Source organism: Sparus aurata, chromosome 8 (assembly GCF_900880675.1).
Source record: "Sparus aurata chromosome 8, fSpaAur1.1, whole genome shotgun sequence".
In the NCBI taxonomy this organism is placed as follows: Eukaryota; Metazoa; Chordata; class Actinopteri; order Spariformes; family Sparidae; genus Sparus; species Sparus aurata.
The window spans coordinates 33,107,647-33,130,191 of record NC_044194.1 but is presented as its reverse complement, the minus strand read 5'-3'; the positions used below and the strand labels follow the sequence as shown (position 1 = coordinate 33,130,191).

General features: G+C 41.8%; 1 protein-coding gene and 1 long non-coding RNA gene across 4 annotated transcripts in view; both read right to left on the bottom strand.

Moving 5' to 3' along the window:
• Positions 1-22,545, bottom strand: part of enc2 (ectodermal-neural cortex 2) — a 160,606-nt gene that overhangs the window by 66,066 nt on the left and 71,995 nt on the right. The window lies entirely within an intron of this gene.
• Positions 18,595-20,513, bottom strand: LOC115586156 (uncharacterized). Its single transcript, XR_003984824.1, has 3 exons — positions 20,067-20,513; positions 18,814-18,942; positions 18,595-18,650 (listed from the first exon to the last, which is right to left on the bottom strand). It is a non-coding gene; the product is annotated as an uncharacterized LOC115586156 (long non-coding RNA).

Sequence of the window (22,545 nt, the reverse complement as noted above, 5' to 3'; positions counted from 1 at the left end):
AGGAGTCCAAATGGGTTTTTTGTGCGTCCGGTCATGAGGAATATGCGTACTAATTTTCGTCCTTCTATGTTACAAGTAGGAGGCGGGGCATCACAATAGGGGGCGCTACAGAGCCCACGCGTCACGGCCACGCCCCATGACTACACAGATCTCATCAGGGCGACTCCCTCTGCATTCCTGAGAGATTTGGCCGAGATAAGACATTGTATGAAGAAGTTATGAGGACACGATGCTTTACGGCGAAGGATTCGAATTGCCCGCTCCACTGTGGCCAGCAGGTATGACGTAGGATAAAGATTTCCATAACTTTTCATCTTCAAGGTCAGAGGATGCTACTGAGTGACTTTGAAGTCGGTGGTGTTACATCTGTAGGAGGAGATAATTTAAGTACGAAGATTGGCGATATTTCAACATGGCGGCCAAAAGCAAAATGGCAGACTAAGTATTGATGCTGAGATTTGTTCGGGGAGACAGCCTCTACAGTTAAAAGCAGTTTGGTGTGGATAGGAAATTGCATGTTGAAGTTATAAAGTCTTGATGCTTGACGGCGTGAGGAAAAAATTGTTTCCACGGCCCCGCCCACTAAAGTTTGGCGCAGCTGAATGAATTCCATAACTTTTGTTCTCCAAGGCATGAAGAAAATTACTGAGTTAATGTGAAGACTGTTGTGTTTAAGCTCTAGGACAAGATAGTTTTCAAAGTAGGCATGAATTGGACAAAAACGCCGCCACACATCTAAATAGCTGACTTCCTGTTGGAGTGACACTAGGGGTCCCACTGGGTTTTTTGTGCGTCTGGTCATGAGGAATCTGCAAATTGAATTTCGTTCTTCTACGCACTTGTGGGAGGCGGGGATAAACATTAGGGGGCGCTACAGAGCCCGCAGGTCACGACCACGCCCATTGACAATGCAGGATCGCTATTTTCGCTTAACGTGACGCAAATTCCAAATTTGGAGAGTTTTCGATTATGTTCAGGCATCCAAAACTGCAGTCGATGTCGGATCGGAATAATAATAATAACGAAGAATTAAAACTGCAAGCAGTGATGAACGGGCCCTCGCAGTCCGCGCGCGCGTCGGGGCGTGCCGCCGTCCAAACGCGCCGCGGCTTAAGCCCCGTTGCTCGGTGTTCACGGAGGCGGCAACCGCCTGCGTTTGAGACGGTGCACGCCGGGGGTGAATATCAGCATCTTCTCCCAATGTGTGTTTGTAACGCGGTGGGCTGCCCCTGCCAGTATTAAGCGCTTTCAGGGGAAGTCAGAAATCCAAATGGACTACAGGTGAATGATTTCTAAAACACTTAATAATCGGGTACGTTTTGACAATCAATTCTGCACCGTTACGTTGTGTGAAGTGTTACGGCCTTCTCTTTGCCTTTGTCTGGAATTCAGGCACGGACACCTGTGTTTTTGCAGGGAACAGATTGGAAGTGGGACAGAGGGGGGGGTTGTGGCTTGCAGTAAACTTCCTCCGCCCTAAATTCGAACCCGGGTCCACTGCATATGTGGCATGCACTCCAACCACTCGACTACCGGCGCAGATAAGACACAGCCTTCTGTTGTCACCGTGAAGGCAGGAAGGCAGCGCATCATAGGGGAGGATGGAAGTGGAATGCCACAGATTTAGATAGGTAGTGGAGTGCAGCCAGATGTGATTCTTCCTTTTGGAAAGGGACAGCGGTCAAGTGACCAGGTTTGACGAGCGTCCTGCAGTAGCGGTGTTTAACCAAAGAACTCACTCAGTTGTTTCATATCGCAGTGGAATCCACTTCGTTCATCGCGTAAGAGTTGGGCAGAATCACAACTACACACATCTTGTTGTGTGCCACATTGACAGGGCAGACACAACACACAAATGGCATTCTTAGCAAATTGGCTTATTTGAAAATTGTGTGCTGTGGCTCACTACCACTCACTTATCCATTATGTGGCTCAACCCATTACGATGCATGCCACATGCAAATTCAGAAAGAGATTTGGGATCGTCTGTCAGACTAAAAAGGACGCAAAGATTAAGGATCAACAGCAAAGACAATCTTAACTGATACTACTAAAATAGAAAAAAACTACAGGACTGCTGTCTGTGTGTATGGAATGAAATTATCATAAAACATTATGAAATAGTTCTTGTCAATGATTTTAATGTTCAATTGAATGTTTTATGATTCAGTGATTTCATATGAAATACCCAATGACATGTTTGTTTCTTCTTTTTTGTTACAATGAAGTCAGTTTAAATGTGATAAAATAGTTTTAACGTCATTGATTTTCATGGTAAATTAAATGTTTTATGATTCAATGATTTCAATGTTAGATATGAAATACTAAATTACAGGTTTGTCTCATCTTGTTTGTTGCAATGAATTAATTAGAGTCAATATAATTGTGATAAAATGTCGACATTTATTTTGCTGGTAAATTAATCCAAATAGTATTGAAAAGTTGATTGAAACGTCAACCCTGTTATTCTATTCAACCCTGTTACAGTGAGTTCAACCCTGTTACAATGAGTTCAACCCTGTTATGTGACAGATTTTCATACATTTTTGGATATTAAAAAGAAATATTTGAGAAATCTTTGTTGGACTGTGTGTAAACTGTAGAGGACAACAAGAAAATATATAAAGGTCTAATCTAATCTTAATGTCATTGCATATTTTCATAATATATGGAGGCCGTATTTACATGAAGGTATCATATCCTACTTGACATTCAAATTAGTATTACTAAGAATAAAATGAAATGTACTTACAATATATTCTTAAAACAAGGGACAGATGATTACCAAGGATCTCCAAGAATTAGTTTGAATATGTTTTGAAATTGTATTCACACAGAGATCACATTGTCTGTTACGGGGTTGAATTAAAAATGGCTAACATGACAAAGAAATTCCTAGTAATGTTTGGCATTCCACGTCTAAGGTGGGAAACAGTATTTTACCAGAGGTTCAAATACTCCTTTATCAGATGCAATGTTCAGAAGTACAATAATTTATGGTCTTTTTTCAAAACTCAGAGAACCCAAAAGGCACCCGTTACAGAGAATCACCCATATATTATTAGCGTTGGAATACGCAGTACAATGTCCAACATAACATTAGCATAGGCAAAGCATGCTAAACAGCATGATGGCTTGACATACTGACTGTTAACCACAGCTGTGTTTTGTGTTATTTAAAGATCCCATATCATAAAAAACACGTTTTCTCTGCTCTCAACATATATAAGCTGGTCCTCCCTGAGCCTGCTAACTCCCAGAATAAGGAAAACCACTGATTCCTGCAGCCCACTAACTGGTAATAAGGCGCACCTACAGGATGTTCAGATTCTGCTCCTTACGTTATGTAACGAAAGGAGTCATTATCATAGGCCGACCTCCTCTGCGCGGTGATAGGAGATGTCAGAGGGGGGCGCGTTCATCCCCGCGGTGAAGTTCGGTGTGTCCAGCAGAGAGACAGCAGTGTTTCACAATGTTGTCGCTCAGAGCTAGACACGCAATTGCTCTGTTGTTGGTCGTAATAATCAACATAAGTGCCTATATTCTGTCCCAGCTACAGAACAACAGACCGGCAGAGACCGTGGTTGTGTTTCCTTTTTAATGACAACTGATCCTTTCCTTTAAATGGCTGCGGTTCGTGTTAGCTTGTATGTGTGTGCTAACCTCTTTACATCGGACTGCTTCGGTAACGAGTGTCAGTACAACGCTGTCTTTGCCTCGGCACTGATCCTCGTAAAACGATCAGTCTCAACCATACCGGACGCAGCAACTGCACCCGAGCCACCTTTAATTGTCGCCGCGATTTGATTACAGTTGCCGACGAGTATGGTGAAGTCAGCTGGAAATTGGCTAACGAGTTAGCTCCACTTCGATCCGCTGTGCAATGGCGTTTGAAGCGAGTGTGATGTTAATGATATTACGATGGACCTAGGTTGTCACAGTAGAAAGTCTGGACACATGTGCAGACTGGAGACAGAAACTATGCGAACAGTGGCCAATAGTTTGAGACTGTGTTTGAGACAAACACAGCTTTCGCTAGCTGTTAGCCATTAGCGACACTATAAGTAACTGTAACAACACATACGCACAAACTAACCATTCTGAAACGTCCTGCTGCAGCCGCAGAGTCTGTACTTCTTCAGAAGCCTCTCCTTCTGGGTCCGATTCTGGGTCAAACTGGTTCGGTTGAGCGAAAAAATCTCCGCGAGCCATACTGTTACATCCACCGTAAATATTAGCGCATGCCATTAGCATAACAGGCTTCCTCAGAGCGACAGCATCCAAAGCTCCCCAAGTACGCGTTGACAGACGGAGCTCATTAGCATTTAAAGGTGCAGGCACAGAAACAGAGTGCTCTGATTACAGCTCAGCAGAGCGACTTTTTGACAGCTGGAATGCAGGACCACGGATGTGTTTGGGGTAATACATATCAAATACAGAGTTGTTGGACCTCTGACAGCTGTGTGACATTGATGAAAAACAGTATAATATGGGACTTTTAACCAAAGAAATCACTCAGTTGTTTAAAATGGCAGGGGCAGCCACTGTGTTCATCGTGGAAAAGTTGGGCAGAATCACTACTACACACATCTTGTTTTGTGCCACACTGACAGGGCAGACACAACACACAAATGGCATTCTTAGCAAATTGGCTTGATTGAAAATTGTGTGCTGTGGCTTACTACCACTGACTTATCCATTATGTGGCTCTCAACATTACCCTTCAATTATTCCATGTTGTAATGTGCAATTTAGACAAAACTACCTGCAAATGCCATGTACATCTGACTATGTTTGTGATCAATGCAGATAAATGAGTGTCAAATGATGCTTCACTTGCCTTCTTTCAAAAATGTATTTATGGCTGTCTATGAATGTCATGCTTTTGATCTAAGTTCTCCTTTGTTTGCTAGTTTTTATTCCATAAAGTGCATGCAGCCACATTTTGAAGTTTCAATCAAATCTGATAAATTTGAGGCTGACTTCCTGCCATGGAATGAAATTATCTAGGGGTTATCCAGAGGTACAGAGTACACCTGTGACACCTGTGACTTGAAAGACAACACTGCCATCTAGTGGCGACTTGTGTCACTCACAGCTTGTAGGAGCCCTAATGGAATGAGATTAAAACTAATTTATGTTTCCAGTGGGTAGGGCTATGGATATGACAGAGTATTGATGCACAGATCTATTCATGGGGACCCCCTCTCGATTCCCTCTAGATTTGGCCTAGATAGGAAATAGTATGAAGGAGTTATCAGGACTTGATGCTTCATGACGAAGGATTGTTATGGTGGGCTCCGCAACTGTCAGCAGGAATGACGTAGGATAAAGATTTCAATAACTTTTCATCTTCAAGGTCAGAGGATGCTACTGAGTGACTTTGAAGTCGGTGGCGTTACATCTGTAGGAGGAGATAATTTAAGTACAAAGATTGTCATAATTCAACATGGCGGCCAAAAGCAAAATGGCAGACTAATTATTGACGCTGAGATTTGTTCGGGGAGACAGCCTCTACAGTTACGAGCAGTTTGGTGTGGATAGGACATTGTATGTTGAAGTTATAAAGCCTCGATGCTTGACGGCGTGAGGACAAAATGGTTTCCACCGCACCGCCAACTTCACCTTGTCACAGCTGAAAGATTTTAATAACTTTTGTTCTACGAGGCATGAAGAAAATTCCTGAGTTAATTTGAAGACCGTGGTGTTTAAGCTCTAGGACAAGATAATTTTCTAAGTAGGCATGATTTGGACAAAAATGCCGCCACACATCTAAATGACTGCCTTCCTGTTGGACTGACACTAGGAGTCCAAATGGGTTTTTTGTGCGTCCAGACATGAGGAATCTGCGTACCAATTTTCGTCCTTCTATGTTACAAGTAGGAGGCGGGGCATCACAATAGGGGGCGCTACAGAGCCCACGCGTCACAGCCACACCCCATGACTACACAGATCTCATTAGGGCGACTCCCTCTGCATTCCTGAGAGATTTGGCCAAGATAAGACATTGTATGAAGAAGTTATGAGGACACGATGCTTTACGGCGAAGGATTCCAATTGCCCGCTCCACTGTGGCCAGCAGGTATGACGTAGGATAAAGATTTTAATAACTTTTCATCTTCAAGGTCAGAGGATGCTACTGAGTGACTTTGAAGTCGGTGGTGTTACATCTGTAGGAGGAGATAATTTAAGTACGAAGATTGGCAATATTTCAACATGGCGGCCAAAAGCAAAATGGCAGACTTAGTATTGATGCTGAGATTTGTTCGGGGAGACAGCCTCTACACTTAATGGAAGTTTGTTGTGGATAGGAAATTGTATGTTGAAGTTATAAAGCCTCGATGCTTGATGGCGTGAGGAAAAAATGGTTTCCACCGCACCGCCCACTAAAGTATGGCGCAGCTGAATGATTTCAATAACTTTTATTCTTCAAAGCATGAAGAAAATTACTGAGTTAATTTGAAGACCGTGGTGTTTAAGCTCTAGGACAAGATAATTTTCAAAGTAGGCATGAATTGGACAAAAATGCCGCCACACATCTAAATGACTGACTTCCTGTTGGAGTGACAGTATCGCTCCAAGACGATTTTTTGTGCGTCTGGTCATGAGGAATCTGCGTATTGATTTTCGTTCTTCGACGCACTTGTGGGAGGCGGGGCTGAACATTAGGGGGCGCTACAGAGCCCGCAGGTCATGACCTCGCCCAACGACATTAAATTATCAAATTTTTTGCCAGATGTGATGTATGTTCCAAATTTGGTGAGTTTTTGGATATGTTCAGGCATCCAAAACTGCAGTCAAAGCGCAGAAGAATAATAAGAAGAATAATTTTTCCAATTTCAATAGGGACCTCACAGGTCGATGACCTGCTCGGGCCCTAATAATTCTTCCAATCACAATAGGGACCTCACAGGTCGATGACCTGCTCGGGCCCTAATAATTTTTCCAATTTCAATAGGGACCTCACAGGTCGATGACCTGCTCGGGCCCTAATAATTAGCGCGGTGCCTCCACTGAAAACTTGCTATGCTTTGTGTTAGCAAACTTATGCAAGTCCTCAGAACTCAAATACAGTTTTTAGTCTTAAAGAATATTAAACAACAATATGTAAAGGTAAGACACAAACATTTATTTTGTTAAACCTTTTAAGATCTTTGGAATAATACCCTTCAAAAGGAGAAATGCTCTAGAAATAGATAAGAAAAATAAAAACAACAAACAAAACACTTCCTGTACATTTAAATCAAGACAGTAATGCCTGAAGCATCAAAATGTTTTCCTTTTTACCCTTTTTAAATCAATAGCACAGTTGTTTCCTTCAACCAACCAATAATGAAAGGTGTATGTGTGATCTTTTAATAAAAAAAAACGTAACCCTTTTTGTTCTCTCACATCAATGAAATGAATTTAACTTGCTCAAACTTAACCTTTTTAAATGAAAATAAACCTATGAAATTAGATTTTTAGCTTGTTTGTAACTTAATCAAATAGTGGTTCTCTTTTTATAAACCATTCACTCATGAAATTATGAGATGTGTTCTTAATATTTTAACTGTATTCACACCTATTAAATGTTCAGAATATGAATTCAATAACACAAATGCATAGAAATATCAAACCAAAATGCATTTGTGTACTCAAAACACAATAACAGTACCCACACCTGTACCATCGTATTTTTCAGTCCACATAGAAACAAAAACAAATGATAATGACCATGAAAAGTCTAACCCAAGCGCTTGGTTAATTTTCCTAACCGTTGGGGCCCATTTGAAGCGTTGGTGCACATGAAGTTTGATCCAGTTAGAAGAAGTTAAACTCTGAAACCAGGACAGTTCACACAGTCTCGTGTCCCTATCCTGCCCTTGGCTCCGTTCCAATGTCAAGTACTCACGCAACCTCTCGTTGTAGATGCAATATGGCGTTGCAGCCAGCAAGGCCGTAGAGTGATGTCCAGACAGCCCCGCGCCGACTCCTGTAGCACCGGCTATCTGCGACACGTCCTCGTTCTCTGCTGTCACCTCGTCCGCCGTCCGCTCCGTCTGTAACGTTACCGTCCGTACTATGTCGCGTGGAGGCTTTCTCGTGTCCCTGTGGTGAAACTGTCTAATTCTCTGCCACCCAGCTAACTCACAGCGCTCTGCTGGCTAATGTCGGAGCTAGTGACGGAGACCACGCTGTGGCGGCTCGGAAAACTTCACCGTCGTGTAAACTACACACACTCGACTGAGATAAGTGAAAAGAGTTTTTTTCTGACCAAATAAGTCTCTCTGGGCAGGGCAATATCTGGGCCAACATTTAGTTCAAGTCTCCAAAATACTGACTTTCTCTTTTCTCTGCCGAGGAAAAAAAACACCGCCCGCTCGCCACTGTCCCGCGGAACTCTGGGATACTTCCTCCCGCAGAAATAAAAAAAATAGTTTTTATCAAACAGGAAAAACTTAACCTTTACCATTTTCAAAGACCATAGAATACTTTCAAACAACATAAAACATGAATTACAGAGTTAATATATTATCAGTATTCATTTTAACATGACTATGGCAAAAATAGGAAGAACCAGAGGATTTTGGGAAATGAAGTCCTACTCTACTCCGTCTTCTTGAAGCAATAGAAAAGGGATAACCTGCATATTTTTACCATCACTAAAATTATAGAAACACAGTAAAATAAAAAAATAAATGTTTTTTACACATTTTTAGAGAGCCCTACATCTATATTATATATTTCTCATGGAAACAGAAATCTGTTTCAGAAGTCAGTAGGCCACATTAATAGAGGTTCTAACATGAATTTTTTCAAGAAAATCTATGACATGAACTGTGAAGCCCTAGGAGAGTTTGTATGATGCAGCCAGATATACTGTACAGTGGATATAAAGAGTCTACAAACCCCTGTAACAAGCCAGGTTTTTGTGATATCAAAAAATTAAACCAAGATAAATCATTTCAGAATTGAAAAACAAACTGAAATCTTTTAGGGTTAAAAATGAAAAAATCAAAAATTAAAATAATGTGGTTTCATAAGTGTGCACACCCTCCTATAACTGGGTGTGAACTGATGTTGCTGTGTTCAGAATTAAGTTATCTTTCAAATTAATGTTAAATAGGATTCAATACCCACCTGCCCTTATTTAAAGTGCCTTTGATTAACCCCCAATAAATTTAGCTGCTCTAGTAGGCTTTTCCTTACATTTTCTTAGTTGCATCATACAGCAAAAGCCAAGGTCCACAGAGAGCTTCCGGAGCATCAAAAGAATCTCATTGTCAAAAGGTATTAGATGAACCAGGGAACACAGTGAAGACAGTCATCGTCAAATGGAGAAAATATGGCGCAACAGTGACATTACCAAGAACTGGACATCCTCCTAAAATGTATGAAAAGATGAGAAGAAAACTGGCCATGGAGGCCTTCAGCAACATTAAAAGAGCTGCAGGAATTTCTGGCAAATACAGGCTGTGTAGTACATGTGACAACAATCTCCTGTATTCTTCCTATGTCTGGGCTTTGGGGTAGTGTGGCAAGACGGAAGCCTTTTCATATGAAGAAAAACATCATAGCCTGGCTCAATTTTACAGCACATTTGTCTCTCAAAAGCATGTGGAAAAATGTGTCATGGTCTGATGAGACCATGGTTGAACTTTTTGGGCATAATTCCAAAAGGTATGTTTGGTGGAAAAACAGCACTGTACATCACCAAAAGAACACCATACGCACAGTGAACCAGGGTGGTGGAAGCATCATGCTTTGGGGCTGTTTTTCTTAAGATGAACTGGGGGCCTTAGTCAAGGTGGAGGGAATTAGGAACCGTTCCAAATACCAATGTTGGCACAAAACCTTCAGGCTTCTGCAAGAAAGCTGAAGATGAAGAGGAACTTAATCTCTCAGCACAACAACGATGCAAAGCATACATCCAAATAAACAAAAGCATGGTTTGTTCAGAAGAAGATTAAAGTTTTGGAATGGCCCAACCAGAGCGCCGACCTGAACCCGATTGAAAATCTATGGGGTGATCTGAAGAGGGCTGTGCACAGGAGATGATGTCACTATCTAACAGATTCTGAGCATTTTTGCAAACAAGACTGGGCAAATATTGCCAAGTCAAGATGTGCCATGCCGATAGACTCCTACCCAAAATGACGGAGCTGTAATAAAATGAAAAGGTGCTTCAACAAAGTATTTGGGTTTAGGGATGTGCACATTTATGCAACCAAACTATTTTAGTTTTGTAATCTTTATTTTTCCCCTTTAAGATTTCAGTTTGTTTTTCAAGTTGTACAGGTTATAGGGCACATTATAAAAGGTGGAAACATTTCTGAAATGATTTATCTTCGTAAAACATTTTTACATCACAAAAACCTAGCATTTTAACTAGGGATGTCCAGATCTGATCACATGGTTTCAGACTCGATCAGAATCGGACGTCACCACCCGATCAGGGATCGGATATATAAATATGTACAACAGTTTCATGAGAGTGAAACAAAAGAGGTGCATTTAATACTTCTCATTTGATACAACAAATAAAAAACAAACACTCAAACAACAACCTACAATCCTCTTTTAATAGACGGGACACCAGTGGAAAGAGTGAGCAGTTTTAAATACCTCGGAGTGCACATTTCCGAGGATTTATCATGGACTGTACACACGGACACTTTGGTGAAAAAGGCAAGACAGCGCCTTTATCACCGGTTCCCAAACTTTTTTTTTGCGGAGCACCCCCTTCTACGTCCCAACTGGGTTGACGCAACCCCCAAAAAAATGCAACAAAGCTTTGTTTTATTGCCATATAAAGACTCATGTTAATCATGCGCAAATAACCAGAACACGCATGACGATAACAACATCAACAGAGTTTCAATATAATACAACAAAGTTATGCACAAGCTTCCACTTTTAAGAGGACTAGTGCAGTGCCCGTAACAAAAGTGTATTCCTATAAAAAAGTGGGAGGTTAAGGAGCTTTTTCATGGATGGCCAAATGAGGCTGTGTTTGAAGGTGGGACGTCAGGGATATTTAGGTTTGTTGTGAAATCCGATATTCCAGAGTATAATTGGCTGTTTTTGACTATTTTTGATTTTGCCATTATATTTCACTTTAAAAACTATTTACTTGGTGTAATTATTTTTAGCACAACCTCACATGTGTGACTGTACAGTTATTTTTTTTATTTTGACAAACTGTATTAACACAATGGACCTAAAATCACAAAAAACCCATAAAATCCGAGTAGAAAAAGTTTGATTTTTTTACTGTGAAAACCACAAATAAACATATTTACAACAAACCTTTTTTTTTTTTTTACTTATAATGCAAATATAAATTGCTGTTTGCTAAATTTGTGCATACATTTAAAAAATTTACAAAGTTATATGTAACTATTTACATTTAAATGCAGGCAATGCTCAGGTCTGCCTGTGCTCCTTGAGAGCTGCACTGCCTGCTCCACATTCAGCATCTTCTCATTGTTCTGACTCATTAAACGAAAAACCGACTCCACTACACACTAAACACACTACACCAAACACTACATAACACACTAACTACACACTCCAAACACGCTAAATGTAACAAATCTCTCAACTCTCAATATCGCTGTCCGTCCGGCGTTGCCTGTCAATCATCCGCCTAGGTCCCTCCACAACTTCCTGTTCCTCAACAACCAAACTTGCTGCTTGGACACTTTCGTGACAAAAGCCCGTTTTTACCGTTTCTTCCTGTACCAGACACAAAGCAAATGTGACGGCAATGTTCGCGAAAAAGCGTGGCGGACATTATTTACCCTAGGTCCGGTTTTGGACGTGCCAATGCGGCCGGTCCGTCACCTCGGGAGGTGGGCCGTGTAGCTTGCGGCTAGCAGCTAGCTAGTGGCTAGCTACACATGAACATCCACAGATTCCGATTCCACTTTGTTGTCCGCGCGTCTCCGGATCTCCTCAGACCCGAACAGACTCGGTCCAGACTCGTTTAATCTCATTAATCCACAACAGTCAGTTTAGATGCACAGAACAGAACGGACCGAACCGCCGGCAAAATCCCGGTCCAGCTTGCGCCGCTGCAGGTATAAATCCGCTTGTTTCTTCAGGTACGTCGTGGGCTTGATCTCTGCAGTGATTGGCTCTGGTGCGCACGTGGCCACGGTGTGCAGTGATTGGCTCTGGTGCGCACGTGACTGTGGTGGCTCTGGTGGACAATGCTCGGCGGAATTTGTAAAGCATATATGAAATAATTTATTCACAGTATCATTGCAGTCCAAACAAATGCTTAGATGCACACCACTGAACCACGCAGCAGCCATGTTGAAAGTCTCGGGTCAGTGTGATCCTTATCCGCAGAGATATTTGACCAACAGACACATACACACACACACACACACACACAGACACACACACACAGACAGACAGAGATTCCGTGCATTATAGATAGATGAGTGACAGACACGGGCTCAGTAACAGAAAGCACGATTTTGACATAAATGTTATATTTTCAGCCGCGTAAAAGAAAAATTGCAGCAATATCAAATGACCGTGGAGCTTACATCAACATCATCATAACACAACGGTTATGGAAATTAGAACGACAGTACATTGAATTAAATTGCAATGAAGTTACAAATGATGCACAACATTAAAGAGCATGGGCTCAGAAACAGATGTATGTGAATATTTCTTGATCCTGGAATTTTTAATGAGGGAAAAGGATTTTAACAAGATAAGGGCCTACTTTAACTTTTTGTGTGTGAAAAACTATATCTCACATTATTATTTAAAGAAAAGTATTTATAGGCTACACCTTGAAACATGTCGAGCACTAGAGGAGCCGGAACTCCAACACTCTGCCGCAAGCGTCGATTTGACCGCTAGATTTTAAACTCTATAATCTCTCATGTAAATACCCAACTGCGTGATGAATGCATTCATTGTGTCATGATATTTTTTATAAAAACGAAATAACACCAAAATGTACATTTTAACAAGTTTAATTATACATTTATCAATATTCATATCGTCGCATATAGTAAACCGTAATTATTGCATATTTACACATGATTTGAATAGAGAAAACTCAGAACAAGAAAATTAACAATTGAAAGTAACTTTTTTGATTATGAAACATTTTATTTTAACGCTTAATGATATATAATACAAAAATAATAATAATAATCAAAAAAGCTGGAAACGAGCTGATCTAAAACAAAACAAAGAGCCGTTTTGATCACTGGTCGCAGATTACCTCCGCTCTCCTCACAGTTACCACACACGGGCTTGTGGCGTGTCAAGTGTCCGACGTTTGGTTCTGTTTGCAGCTCTTTCGGACTGGCACTGTCTCCGTCTCTGTGTCTGCTGCTACTGCGGTGGTTGCCTCCGCTGCTGCCCACTTTGTGCCGACTGCCGCGGCCCCTTTCCCCTCCATGTATTCTGCCCTCAGCTCCTTGATCCAAGCCAGGTCGAGGATGTTATAGAAGACCACCGGTGTCTTTGACGGAGTACGCCCTCGCCATCTGGTCCGGGACGTCCTCGCTGTACTTGGTGTTGTTACAGTAGGCCTACATTACAGAATCTGGTTTTGCCTTCGCCCCAGTGAAGGTGCCCACAGCTGTGTGCACGGTGTTCAGGATGCAGACATTCTTCCTCGGCTTTCCCCGGTACACGGTCAGAGTCCCATCACTTCACGGGAACTCCCGTTTTTGTTGGTGCCAACCAGGCTATATAATGCAACTATATAATAATTAACTTACAAGTAAATTCACAACGAAGCACAGCTGGAGACCGCTAACAAAGTTAGAGACAAGAGAGACGATGAAAGCAGCAAACCGCGCGAAATGACGTGCGGTCAATTTGACCGCTTATGGCCGCAAAAGGTAAAACTTATATTTTCTTTTTCTTTTGTGTAATTTATATGAAAACATTTCTGAATTAAAATAGACACTTTTAGAAAAGGGTTAGAAGGAGTCTTTAATGTTTGCATTTTGTTATTTATAATGTTCAAAGTTATTATTATTATTATTATTTCACATGAACACACACTGTGCTGGGTACTCTTTTCTGGTTCTTGGTGTTTTAGCAATATTGTTGTAGTGGCATTCATGCCAATATAGAGAATTTGAATTGAATTAATAAACCTTTAGATATTTGGCTATAGACTGATAAGTGGTGTGTTTACAAATGAGTAATGAATCCATATTTCTTCAAATTTTTATTGTCAATGGGAATTTAAATTTAAATGCACATCAGACGATGTTTTCCTCACAGAAATGATTTTTTAGGCAAACAATAGAAAGAGTCAGCAGCTGGATTTTGTACCCACAGTCAGTAGTATTAATAGGTGTATCGGCAAACAAACCACAACGACCATATTAACTGTATTATTACATTTGTGGGTTTATTACATTAAATGCTGCAGATTTTTATTACGTTTGTGGTTTAATACATTTGCGAACATTATTACATTGGCGGGCGTTACAGTGCCTTTGCGCGCGCACTGTATGTGTGTGTAGGCATGGGCCCGTGGCGAGTTTGTGTCCAGGGCCTGTGGTCATGATAATCCGTCTATGGCTGAAGCTCAGTTTGACTTTTTCCCCAATCTCTCACTCTCTTGGGGTCGACAGAGAAACGTCTAGGCACAGCAGAAATAAATAAATAAATAAAAATAAAATAAAAAACGGCCGTCCATCAGCCCATTATTGATCGGCCCACCGCGAAAAAAATCCCAGTACTCCCGATGGCCAGTCCACCCCTGCAATAGCAGTTTTCTCCAGTGGCTGTGTGTGTGTGTGTGTGTGTGCGCGTGCATGCGTGCGTTATCAAGTTACTGTTCAACAAGTAACTTTCCATGATCAAAGATGTCGGTAAATGGATGGGCTGTGCTAGTAGTAGTTGCGTGGTGGTGTTTAACGCGAGTGGCGTGCGGCCCCTTTAAATTTAGAAGCAAGAACGAACAGGGTGACTAAGCGACTTAGGGGGAGTGGACAAGGCAGACAAGACTGACAAGGCGGATTTTCCTCTTTGTGCGCTTTCGGTCTGAACGCACAAACACTGTGTAATATTTTTTCACCAGACCACCATTACATTTTTCATCTCGCGCACCTCTCTGGTGGCAGCACCACACTTTGGGAATCCCTGCCTTAGACAGCTCAGCAGATTCAAGTTCTCCAACGGACCCTGATTTCGTTCTACTCTGCTGCTGTACAGAGTATACTGACTGGAGCCATATCTGTCTGGTACGGTTACAGCTCCTGTGGGGACCGACGAGCCCTGCAGAGCGAACCATGGGTACCACACTTCCCCCTCTGCATGACTTATACACCACACGCTATACCAACAGAGCTAGATAGATTATCAAGGATCCCCATCACCCCCGCAACAAACTGTTTGTGACTCTCAGGTCAGGCAGACGCCTGCGCTGTCATAAAACACGCACAGAGAGGATGAGGAATAGTTTTTTCCCTGCAGCAATCAGAGCCTTGAACTCTGCACTCTGCACAAAAAATGTTTTTATTGTATTTTATTGTATTTATTATATTTATTATATTGTATTGTATTTTACTTGCACTGCATTATGTTTTTATTTTTACTTAAATTAAGCACAGAAGTACAGTACATGTCACAAAAACATTTCACTGCGCATCCTGTATGAGTATGTGACAAATAAAACCTTTGAATCTCTGAATCTCTAAATACAATGAGTTTACTCAAGCAATACAGGCAAAGACACCGAAGCAGCAAATACTCGCGGATACTTTCAAAAGGAATAAGAAATATCCTCGAGACAGCGACATGGCCAAAAATATGAAGGACAAGGTAATTAAATTAATCGCTCTGGATGACTAGCTCATTTCCATGGTAGAGAATCAGGTTTCATCGTCATCTGGAGTTTTTGAATCCCTGGTATTCCCTACCATCTCAGCATTACATTACATCAATTCCACTTTCGAGTTACAACGTGCCGGTATGCGCACTACTTCCGTGGGTCTCATACAGCAGAGCATGTAAAACAGGCAATCGAAGAGATGCTGAACGCACTTGAAATAGACGAGCAACGCGTCTACGTCATTTTACACGACAATCTCTCTATAAAGCGAGGAGTCTCTGTCTGTCTGTGTGTGTGTGTGTGTGTGTGTGTGTGTGTGTGTGTGTGTGTGTGTGTGTTTCTGTTAGTCAAATATCTCTGCGGATCAGGATCACACTGACCTGAGACTTCAACATGGCTGCTGCGTGGTTCAGTGGTGTGCATCTAAGCATTTGCTTGGACTGCAATGATACCATGAATAAATTATTTCATAAATGCTTTACAAATTTCGCCGAGCATTGTCCACCGGAGCCACCACAGTCACGTGCGCACCAGAGCCAATCACTGGAGAGCCCACCGCCAACCCCCACCTCCTGATTTGACGGACGCACCGGTGCTTCACGTGACCGCGGTTGTACCTGCAGCGGCGCGAGCTGGAGCAGTATATAGCCGGCGGTTCGCTCCCGTTGTGTGCATCTAAACTGACTGTTGTGGATTAATGACCCCAAACGAGTCCGGACCGAGTCTGTTCCGGTCTGAGGAGATCCGGATCCATGAGGACAACAAACTGGAATCGGAATCTGTGGATGTTCGTGTGTAGCTAGGTGCTATACGACACACTCTTGATGCAAGTTAACATTTGGCCATAATATCTTCACTCCCTTAGCCCTATACATTCTGGATATCTGGATACTGTCTTCACTCATCCATAAGTTACACTGTCTCAAAGTGTTTCTCCAGGCATAACTTAATGCTGGTGCGTTTACAATTTGTTTACATCATTAATTGCCACTGCCTGCTAATGTTGTTCATCCGGCTGGACTGTTAGCAGCTAACGTTAGCTAAGCCACGTTTGCTAAGGCTAAAACATCGCCCTGTTTCTCACGTTTCTAACGTTACCTTCTTACTGGCCTGTTTGCTTCTATTGGCCCTTTTTGCTTACAGTTACCGTTCGGGTATCTGAACTACTAGTGCAGTGCCCGTAAGAAAAGTGTATTCCTATAAAAAAGTGGGAGGTTAAGTAGCTTTTTCATGGATAGCCAAATGAGGCTGTGTTTGAAGGTGGTGCGTCAGGGATATTTAGGTTTGTTGTGAAATCTGATATTCCAGGGTATAATTGGCTGTTTTTGACTATTTTTGATTTTGCCATTATATTTCATCTTAAAGGAACTTAGGGCAGGATCACGAAATAAGACTCAATAGCGACACAACGTTTGGGTAACTGCAGCCATCAGCCAAGCCGGCGCGGGAGTGGGCATGAACTCTTCACAGCAGTGCAGCTGATGCTTTGACACGGTTATTTGTTTGCTCGCTGTTCACGCGACCGTTTACTGCAAGACTTCCTTGCATACCTCCGCGGAACTACCTTGGTAGCCTACATCAGCGAACAGCATGATGTCAAGAGACGAAGTAAGTAAACTAAGTGTTTATCTTAGTGCAGCTTTAGTATGTTTCTTTGACAACATTAGCGCATCAATTCAGCAAAACGACAGTTGTAATGTAAAGTACGCTTACCTTACACTGGCCAAATGGTTACTAAAGTTCAAATTTCACCAGCCACGGTGAATAACAAGCTAGCGATAACCATTGCTTTGTGATTGAAGCTAATGTGACTGCTAACAATGTTATGGTGTTTGACGAGCATTTGGCTTGTGGCTGCAGCTAATTTCTGCTAAGACTGTGGTAATTACCAACATAGCTAATATTTATAACATTGGATAAAGCTTGCTAACAAGCTGACATTAGTGTGCAGTCATTATCATGCAACAGCAATAGTATGATTCAATATCTCAAGCCACGTGTTATGTGCCAGTGCCAGTGAGATCATTTGTGAAATCATTTCCATTATAAGACAATATAAATGGTATGAATAGCACTGCGCCATAACAAAGTAAATACAAGGAAAACACAAATGTCATTATGTCATAACTGGTATTATACTAAGTTGAATCAGAATAAAAATAACATCAAATAAAATCAAAACATCACTTTGAGGATTACTAAAGTTATTCTTATTAGTATTGTTCTCAATGTTTTTTGTTTCAGGATTTGGAATTGACTCTGGAAGGAGTGGCACACATGGAGATGTACTGCCTGGATGAGGGTACACTGCGTCTGGTTAGGATGATGTGGAATAACATCTTTGCTCTGGAGGACAGCAAAGATGTGGGCAGCGATAACCGAGAGTTTCGGTTTGCTTCCTACCGGCGATTTACGATCTGGCTGGATGGGCATCAGAGAAGAGGGAACTGAAGGCCGATACCGAGCTGCTGTGTTCTTCGTATCTGGTTAAACTTCCCTGACCCCTTTGCAAACTACACAGGTTACAAAGAAGCTCCATTTAGGGTGCCTGACTGATATTTTCTCCTGTTTTGTGTCCCTGTGACCACAATACCTAAAAAAAAAGCATTTCTTAGCCAAAGATTCCACTTTCATCCAAAAATAAAAACTATTTATGTACATTATATATTTTTATATTTATTTTCAAAGTTTACAGTATTTTTCAAATTTGCAGTATGTACAAAGTTTTATTTTGTATTTTTTTACATGTTTATAATAAAATAAATGTGTGGTAAACAAGACGGTCTTGTCTTCTCTCTTTTCTTGCTCACGTCTCTGGATCATGTAGCTGAGGCCTCTATGGAGAGAAGAGAACAGTAGCGTTAGAACACATACCAATGCTCCATAATCAAATCTGGTAATTATCATGTTATATTATAACATTTTACAATGTTTTGTCTATATTCTGAAAAGATTGAAATTCCTAATGACCAAAACTTAGAAAGTGAAAACATACTAACCCCTCAGACACTGGTTCAATTGGTGATAATCGATGAGAGAGTTTAGCAGCTATTCGCCTGCTGGGTGTTGATGCTCTCATCTCCTTACTTCCCCGAGTAGCAGCTTCAGGAGTCTGCTTCTTCTGATAGCTGGAAAACAGCAATATTTTAAAAAGTTAGAGTCTCAGTCAGCAAGCTGGCTGTGACTTTGCTACCTTGGTGTCTTTTCTCTTTGGTCAGAACAACTATGGCCATGCAATGTTTGCCTGTAACAATAATAATATCAAAATACATGCCTCAGTCAGTACTATTGTGTGTTTCACTTTTACAAACAATTTCTCCTGCTTTACTTACAACGTAATGTATAATGCCTGGAGCAAACTTGTGTGTAAGGTACAACAAGAGAAAAATAAAGGCTAAATGCTCTATTGATGAGTTGAGACCACTCTTTTAGCCCACCCACCCCAAAGGACTCAACCACACAGACGTGCTTCACAAGCAAGGTCGTAATAATAATAACAATAATAATAACTTTATCAGACCTGTAGACACGCACAATATCAATTATTATATAGCACCACCTGAGCTCGTTTACATTGTGCACTTCACGGTTAGCTCTAAACTGCCTTTTATTCAGCTACATCACAACAGTATCATCAACTCGTCAACACAATAGCCCCCAAGCCATAGCCTGTAAATACCGTTACTGTACACCCCAAATACTGTATTTACCAGGGACAGGAACGAGACGGGAGCCGGTGCTGTGTGTATGATATATTTCACTGTACAGATTGTAAAGCCCACTGAGGCAATGTGATTGTGATTTTGGGCTATATAAATAAAATTGATTTGATAGCCGTATCCCCTACACTCACGAAGCAGCCGGGAAGCCGGCTCGCTGTGTGTAGCTAGCAGCTAACATGACTACACAGACCCAAACAAACCGTTATCCTGTTGCTACAGCCAGCTGCTAACGTCACCTCCCAGATACAAGTTGGGCTTTCGGTCCCATATCTAAAAGGGCATATTTCGAACTATTCGGTTTCAGACTGAAGGACCGTGGAAAATGCGCAGTCTGTAATTTCTCAGTGTTACAAGCAGTGGACTAAGTTACATGTTAGCGGCTAGCGCTACGTTAGCGGATAGCGCTACGTTAGCCGCTAACGCTACGTTAGAAGCTGACGCTACTTTGCACTTTAGCTCACTCCGAGTCCTCGGTGATCTCATAAGATTTTCAAATCAAGCTCTAAAAATGACCTGAAATGTATTCTTACCTGGTTACAAGGAAATTAGCCATGTCAGCATCCGTTTTCAGCCCCAGTTCAAGCGGAAGCTGCCTCCATGAGTCGAAGGCATATCCAATGTATATTCGCGTGCCAGCCCGGCTTTAGTCATAACTTCTTTTAGACTCACGACTTGCTACTGATAAAAACCTTCGTTTTCTTCTTCGTATTACTTTTTAGTGGACTTTGTGTGGTGGTGGGTCGTTTTCCGGTTGTAGCAGAGTCCATAACAACACAAACAGTATTTCCGGGACTGCGCTTGTCTTTTTCCGGTCTCCAAGCCGTCGAGGACGTGCATTCAGCGTCAAATAACGTCACGTCCGCAGGGCTGCGCGGGAAATCCGGACCCCGAATAGCAGTACATCATGCAGCACACAGCCTGTTCAAGGCAATGGGGAGATATGTGTGTGGGCTCACTCTTTTTGGTTTTGAACGCTTCATCACCCATTAGCATTAAAATACTTATAATGAATGTTTATTTTTTCACAAATCTTGCCCTAAGTTCCTTTAAAAGCTATTCACTTGGTGTCATTATTCTCAGCACAACCTCACATGTGTGACTGTACAGCTATTTTTTTTATTTTGACATACTGTATTAACACAATGGACCTAAAATCACAAAAAAAAACATGAAATCCGAGTAGAAAAAGTTAGATTTTTTTACTGTGAAAACCACAAATATGTTTAACAAACCATTTTTTTTTACTTATAAGCAAATATAAATTGTTGTTTATCTAAATGTGTGCATACATTTAAAAAGTTTACAAAGTTATATGTAACTATTTACATTTAAATGCAGGCAATGCTCAGGTCTGCCTGTGCTCCTTCCAGCTGAATGAAGAGCTGCACTGCCTGCTCCACATTCAGCTTCTCCTCATTAAACAAAAAAACCGACTCCACTACACACTAAACACACTACACCAAACACTACATAACACACTAACTACACACTCCAAACACGCTAAATGTAACAAATCTCTCAACTCTCACACACACCGACCGTCGTTGCATGTCAATCATCCGCCTAGGTCCCTCCCACAACTTCCTGTTCCTCAACAACCAAACTTGCTGCTTGGACACTTTCGTGACAAAAGCCCGTTTTTACCGTTTCTTCCTGCACCAAAGCAAACGTGACGGCGATGTTCGCGAAAAAGCGTGGCGGACATTATTTACCCTTGGTCTGGTTTTGGACGTGCCGATGCTTCCGGTCGGTCGCCTCGGGAGGTGGGCCGTGTAGCTAGCGGCTAGCTGCTAGCTAGCGGCTAGCTACACCCGAACATCCACAGATTCTGATTCCACTTTGTTGTCCGCGCGTCTCCGGATCTCCTCAGACCCGAACAGACTCGGTCCGGACTCGTTTAATCTCATTAATCCACAACAGTCAGTTTAGATGCACAGAACAGAACAGAACGGGACCGAACCGCCGGCAAAATCCCGGTCCAGCTTGCGCGCTGCAGGTATAAATCTGCTTGTTTCTTAAGGTGGGGGGTCGCGGTGGTCTTCGTGCTAGCATGTCGGGTGCTTGACTAACGTTGTTCATCCAGCGGGGTTGCTAGCAGCTAACTAAGGCGCGTTTGCTAAATCTAAATCATGGCCCTGTTTCTTAAGATTTTACCTTCTTACTGAAACGTTGGGCTTCTGTAGGCCTGTTTTATTTTGATGCTTACAATTACAGTTTTGTTTTCATAACTATTATAGCCTTTGTTACTTTCTTTGTTCGAATTCCCCAAACCCTGCTTAGCTCTTATGGCTGTTACCACCCCATTAACTTTGAATTGAATGGTTATTGCATTGCCAGTGCTTGAATCATGACAACCGGAGTGTTTAATTATGTTGGTGTGCATTCCATAACGATATAAAATGTTAACACATTGAACCATATTGCATTTTGAGAGGGGCTTTTGTTCATACTGTTAGTTTTGAGGAATGCTTTGGCCTGGAAAACCTCACTGCCTCACCTAGACCCCTACACGCGCCTGCCCCCCCCTCTCTCTCTCATTCACACCCCACCCCCACCCCAATACTGCCCCTGTCCCCACTCTCTGCTTCTTCAGACTTCCGTTACTAATTTGTATCCTCATCATTTTGGTAGTTTGAAACCATTTTTCTGTGGTGGAAAACCTTACTGGTCGTCTCTCTCTCTCTCTCTCTCTCTCTCTCTGCTAGCCTATATTACAGTGCTAAATATTATGCTCTGCACAGTTCATTTAGTCGACTAGCTACAAGTTGGTCTGTTTATACTGCCAGATTTCATCCCATTTCAGATGATGTTCGCTTTGTTCGTTGCAAATTTATATGCGCTGACTATAAGGATGACATGAATAATAGGCATCTTCAAAATTGTAAGGCCTTCTCTTGCCTCATTTCAAATTCACCAAACCCTTCTGAGCTGTGACTGTTAACACCTCATTCACTTTCAATGCGGCATTCAGGGCATGTTTTGGGCTGGAAAGTGTGTGTGTCAGAAAGT